At 42.7% G+C, this 5,697-nt stretch overlaps 1 long non-coding RNA gene across 2 annotated transcripts in view; it reads left to right on the top strand.

Moving 5' to 3' along the window:
- Positions 1-5,444, top strand: part of LOC122558431 — a 357,678-nt gene extending 352,234 nt beyond the window's left edge. For both annotated transcript variants that reach the window (XR_006314136.1, XR_006314130.1), the window contains 2 exons: positions 5,113-5,272; positions 5,373-5,444. This is a non-coding gene — a long non-coding RNA (uncharacterized LOC122558431). The remainder of the gene's footprint in view (positions 1-5,112; positions 5,273-5,372) is intronic.
- Positions 5,445-5,697: the final 253 nt, after the last annotated feature.

The raw sequence follows: 5,697 nt of genomic DNA, 5'->3' as shown, positions 1-5,697 counted from the left end.
GAAGGAATTGGGAATATGGGATGGCGTTTTTACATGGGGCAGGGTGGGAGGAGATGTAATCTAGGTAGCTGTGGGAGTCGGTTGGTTTGTAGTAAATGTCTGTGTTCGGTCGGTTGCCCGAGATAAAAGTGGAGAGGTCTAGGAAGGGGAGGGAGGAGTCTGAGACGGTCCAGGTAAATTTGAGGTCGGGGTGGAAGGTGTTAGTAAAGTGGATGAACTGTTCAACCTCCTCGTGGGAGCACAAGGTAACGCCAATACAATCATCAATGTAGCAGAGGAAAAGGTGGGGGGTGGTGCCAGTGTAGCTGCGGAAGATGGACTGTTCCACATATCTGACGAAGAGGCAGGCATAGCTGGGGCCCATGCGGGTGCCCATGGCTACTCGTTTGGTTTGGAGGAAGTGGGAGGATTGGAAGGAGAAGTTGTTAAGAGTGAGGACCAGTTCAGCCAGTCGAAGGAGGGTGTCAGTGGAAGGGTACTGGTTGGGTTGGCGGGAGGGAAAGAAGCGAAGGGCTTGGAGGCCTTTGTGATTGGGGATGAAAGTGTATAGGGACTGAATGTCCATCGCGAAGATAAGGCATTGGGGGGCCAAGGAAATGAAAATCACGGAGGAGATGGAGGGCGTGGGTGGTGTCCTGAACGTAGGTGGGGAGTTCTTGGACTAAGGGGGACAGGACAGTGTCAAAGTATGCAAAGATGAGTTCGGTAGGGCAGGAGCAGGCTGAGACAATTGGTCAGCCGGGGCAGTCGAGTTTGTGGATTTTGGGCAGGAGATAGAAACGGGTGGTGCGGGGTTGTGGGACTATGAGGTTGGAGGCGGTGGATGGGAGATCTCCTGAGGTGATGAGGTTATGGATGGTCTGGGAGATGATGGTTTGGTGGTGGGAGGTGGGGTCATTGTCAAGGGGGCAGTAGGAGGAGGTGTCCGCGAGTTGGCGTCTAGCTTCAGCGGTGTAAAGATCGGTGCGCCAAACTACCACTTAAATTAGCCCCATTTTTCATCATTTGTCCTACATCCCTCTAAACCCTTCCTATTCATATACCATCCAGATGCCTCTTAAATGTTGTATTTGTACCAGTCTCCCCCGCTTCCTCTGGCAGCTCATTTCATACACGCACTGTTCCCCTCTCACTTTAAACTTATGCCCTCTAGTTTTGGACTCCCCTAGTCTGTTAAAAAGACGTTGGCTATTCATCTTATCCATGCCCTTTATGATTTTATAAACCTCTATAGGTCAGGCCTCAGCCTCCAACACTCCAGGGAAAATAGTGCCAATCTTTTCAGCCTCTCCCTCCAACCCTGGCAACATTCTTGTAAATTTTTTTCTGCACCCTTTCAAGTTTAACAACGTCTTTCCTTTAGCGGGGATACCAGAATTGAATGTAGTATTCCAGAAGTGGCCTAACCAATGTCCTGTATGTCCTACAATGCAAGATTTTTCTTCATTTTCCCAAGTACGTTCATTTCCCAGATGAAGCCATACTCGGTCACCCCATGTCTGGAAACAATTTGTTGCAGCATAAGCTTTGAAATTTAAAACTATTACTTCAGCACCAACCCAACCCTATCTGTAGACTATTGAAATTTTGGCCAAATATAGGAAAGTTCCACAAATCTGTACAGCAGCCAGCGGAAGTAATCCAACAACTAACCTGTAATGAGTTCATAATTCCTTGTTATAGATGATGGAAACTGGGGAAAAAATCTTATGATTTTATTCTTTTGCCCACTTACTTCAACCCCTTCATAGATACGGATAGGAAATGATATCAGACAAAAATAAAATGCACAATAAATATTTTGAACAAATTAGTTCACTTGCTTCAGCTTCTCCTTTCTGGAATATTTGCATTTGAATTAATTATAATTAATATTTGAATTATCATTTATTAACATTCCATCTGAGCTATTCAGTTGATGTAACAATGTGCCTCATACAGGCACAATTTGATGCTAGGAGCTCTGCATTAGACATACAGATAAGTGAACAAATATATAACATTGAAATTAATTCTGTTTATTATGTATTTTTTCCCAAGTAATTGATGTTATGGCAGACAGTAATTTGAGATATTCTTCTTGTACCTTGTTGAAATGCTTATTGTGACATCTTAACGCCTACAGTATTTTAACAATTTATAACAAGTATCACAAATCATAGCAATTACGCAAAACCTTCAAAACATTTATAACTAAATTCCACAGATAAAGTCAACTACATTGTATGGAACTTTAGTTAGATAATACACCACAATATTATACTTCTCTCCTGAATATAGTTAGGAACTAGGAATACTCACCTGTCTATAAGGAAGGCCTTCCTAACTCCAGCTGTCATAAGGATGGTTAGTTTTCACAGAGGTCAATTCTAGGTTTATGTATTCAAGCTGCTGACCTATGCACTTTGCCCCTTGACTCCTGCCAATCACAGATGCAAAACTAAGGGGCAAAGTGTGTAGATCGGCAGTGTAGCCACATCAACTGTACCATATTGAAGTTGACCTCCGCAACTAATTCTGCGCCACTGGGAAATCTTCTAATTGAATGAACAGGGATGGATCTTTAAGATAAAATGTCATTTAATCATAACATTTTTAAAAATGTCTGTTCCGATTTTAATGTTTATTCATGGTTTGGGTGCCTCTTTAAGCATACATTATTTCTCTGTTAGGAAAGCAGTTTAAAAATAGTGAGACTTTGTGAGAATTGCAATAGAGTGACTCAGCTATATCAACAGCTTACATTTGTGTAGCACCTTTAATGGTGTAAGATTGAAACACATCCCAAGAGGAAAACATTATGACCAGTATGAAAACATAGTGTTAAAATTCCAGTGGAGGCAATCTAATAGCATCGGTGCTCTTGCCCTTGTAAATGTTTATTTTTCTGCCATACGCATAAGCTTCTGTTAATCCCCACGGGGTAGAGTGAGAAGACTATTTGCTTTCCTGAGAACCCAGGATTTCTCTTGGGAGAATTCTAGCCAGATGTTCCACTCAAAGGACTCATGCAGAAGGTGAGCAGTTTCATTCCATTAGCATGGTCCAACAGCATAATATTAGTTTCTGGGATATCTGGCCCTTCTGAAAGACGTAATGAACTGTTCCTATTCCAGGAAATGCTCACTGAAAGCTAGAATACCCCTTTCTCATTTGCATTAGTACTCAAAAGAAGCAGTGGGATAACTAGTTATGGATCTTCATCACACGTTGTCACCTAGGTTTGGTCTGGGCCCAGAAATGGTAGATTACACAACAAATATGTTTTTCACATAATTAATTTCATCATTTGCAGTTAAGCAGATTATATACATTTCCTTTGTGTTGTTAGGCCTTTGTGCTTGAGCATATTCTTGGTTAGTGAGTTATAGTAAGGGCCTATAAAGTTACACAGTGTGACTGTGGGGTGTGATGCAGGAATATCTTAGAGTCATTTAATTTTCATTGTGTATGTTACAAATTCCTGGAAACTGCACAGATAATCTTCCATCCTGCACCTGCCAGAATCAGTGTTGCAATCTCTGTGAAGACCAATAATGTTTAAAGTGAAATTCAAACTTCCAGTTAATAACTGAAAAAATGATTTTGAGAGTTTGTTTTAGAACTTCAACTTGTAGCAAGTTAGTTAAAAAGGTACCAATAACTAAACTCTCTTTCCACTTTGTCAGCAACCTCTGCTTTAAAGTACAGAATGGAGTGTTCCTGTTTATACTTACCACACATTGCAATTTCCACAAAATTACATTCCTTATACCAAACAGAACACAATTACTCTCAGCTTCCAATGGATTCACATTTCCCCATTTTGCTGAGAAGTAGCTTTGAGTCCTGAAATTAGGTCCCACCCACCGTTTTTGAATGACTCCAGAATCATTCCAAAAAAATTCAAACCTCAGAGTTTACCCATTGTAAGTGCAGAGACTGTTGCCATAGTCACCACTGTCAACTGTGAACACCTTACTCCATTGCACAGTGACACCACCTAGAACTCCTTTAAGTTCCCCAGACCTGTTGTCAAGCAGACTTATAAACACATGAATCACTTTATTTTAACCTACTCAAAGACATGCTGTTGAATTATACTGAAAACTGGCTAATTGTCATTTTTGACAAATTTCATGGAGGGTTTCACTCTATGAGGCCTAATGAGTTTTCTCATGCTCTGATCCCAAGCTCACCTCATTGATTATGCCCATGTCCCTATAAAGTCCACTCAGTGTAGGCAGAGGTTACTCAACACTGCTGGGATATTCCAGGATTCCTGTTGCCAGCATCAACTTTAAAAGGCTATTGGGCACTGGGTCAGATACAGGGAGTCAGGAGCTGCCCTGTACGTTTAACTAGCCCCAGGCATGGAGGGTACAGAGTGCAACATCTTCCACTGCATCACCCCATCCACCAGGATATGCAGGTTCCTGTCCACAGAGCCTGGTGCCAATTCTCTGTACCTGCCATGTCTGGGGCTAGTTAAATGTATGGGGTAGCTCCTGACTCCCTGTATCTGACCCAGTGCCCAATAGCCTTTTAAAGTTGATGCTGGCAACAGGAATCCTGGAATATCCCAGCAGTGTTGACTAACCTCTGCCTACACTGAATGGACTTTATAGGGACATGGGCATAATCAATGAGGTGAGCTTGGGATCAGAGCATGAGAAAACTCATTAGGCCTCATAGAGTGAAACCCTCCATGAAATTTGTCAAAAATGACAATTAGCCAGTTTTCAGTATAATTCAACAGCATGTCTTTGAGTAGGTTAAAATAAAGTGATTGATGTGTTCATAAGTCTGCTTGACAACAGGTCTGGGGCATCTAGGTGGTGTCACTGTGCAATGGAATAAGGTGTTCACAGTTGACAGTGGTGACTATGGCAACAGTCTCTGCATTTACAATAGGTAAACTCTGAGGCTTGAATTTTCTTGGAATGATTCTGGAGTCATTGAAAAATGGTGGGTGGGACATTATCTGACCCACCGCAGATGACGAACAGTCCATAGCCTCTAAGCCACCTTTTGACTAGGGAAACCTCACCACCTCTCCCCCATCTGCACAAGCACGACCAGCTGTACCAGGCATTTTTGTCTCACTGAATCCCTCCCTTTGTATCTCTGCAGGAGAAAACGGCCTATAATAGGATTGAGAGACCCAAGATGGGTGGCAGGGTGTGCAACTTTCAGTTCCCTACCCCCTACAAAGAGAGGATCCTGGCAATGGCACACTCAGACTGGTACTGTTCCTGTGGGGATGCCAAAACCTCCAGATCCTGGCAACCAAGTAAGAAGCATTGTACATTGCTGTGCTGCTCTCCCATTACCACCTCTGAGAATGTACTCTTAACATACCTGAACATCGAACTCTGTTATGTTTCCTGCAGAAAGCAATGGAATCAGGCATCCAGGTCTCCACTGCAGAGGAAGTCAGCACAGATCCCTCAGAAAATATTCCAGTAAGGTTGCCTCCTGTGCTCTTCTCCAGCTCAGATACTGGCGCCATGCTAGTTATTTTATGTTAATTGGGTTCAGGAGGACCGGCTTGTCAGAAATGTTGGATCAGCCATGATTCTATTGAATGGCAGAGCAGGCTTGAGGGGCTGAATGATCTCCTGTTCCTATTTCTTATGGTCTTGTGGCTCACAGAATGGAACACTAATCTCAACTACTCGAGGTGGGATTGTAGCCATTTTCAGCTCTATTACACAC

Source organism: Chiloscyllium plagiosum, chromosome 17 (assembly GCF_004010195.1).
Source record: "Chiloscyllium plagiosum isolate BGI_BamShark_2017 chromosome 17, ASM401019v2, whole genome shotgun sequence".
NCBI classification, from domain to species: domain Eukaryota; kingdom Metazoa; phylum Chordata; class Chondrichthyes; order Orectolobiformes; family Hemiscylliidae; genus Chiloscyllium; species Chiloscyllium plagiosum.
This window is presented reverse-complemented; position numbering and strand designations above follow the sequence as displayed.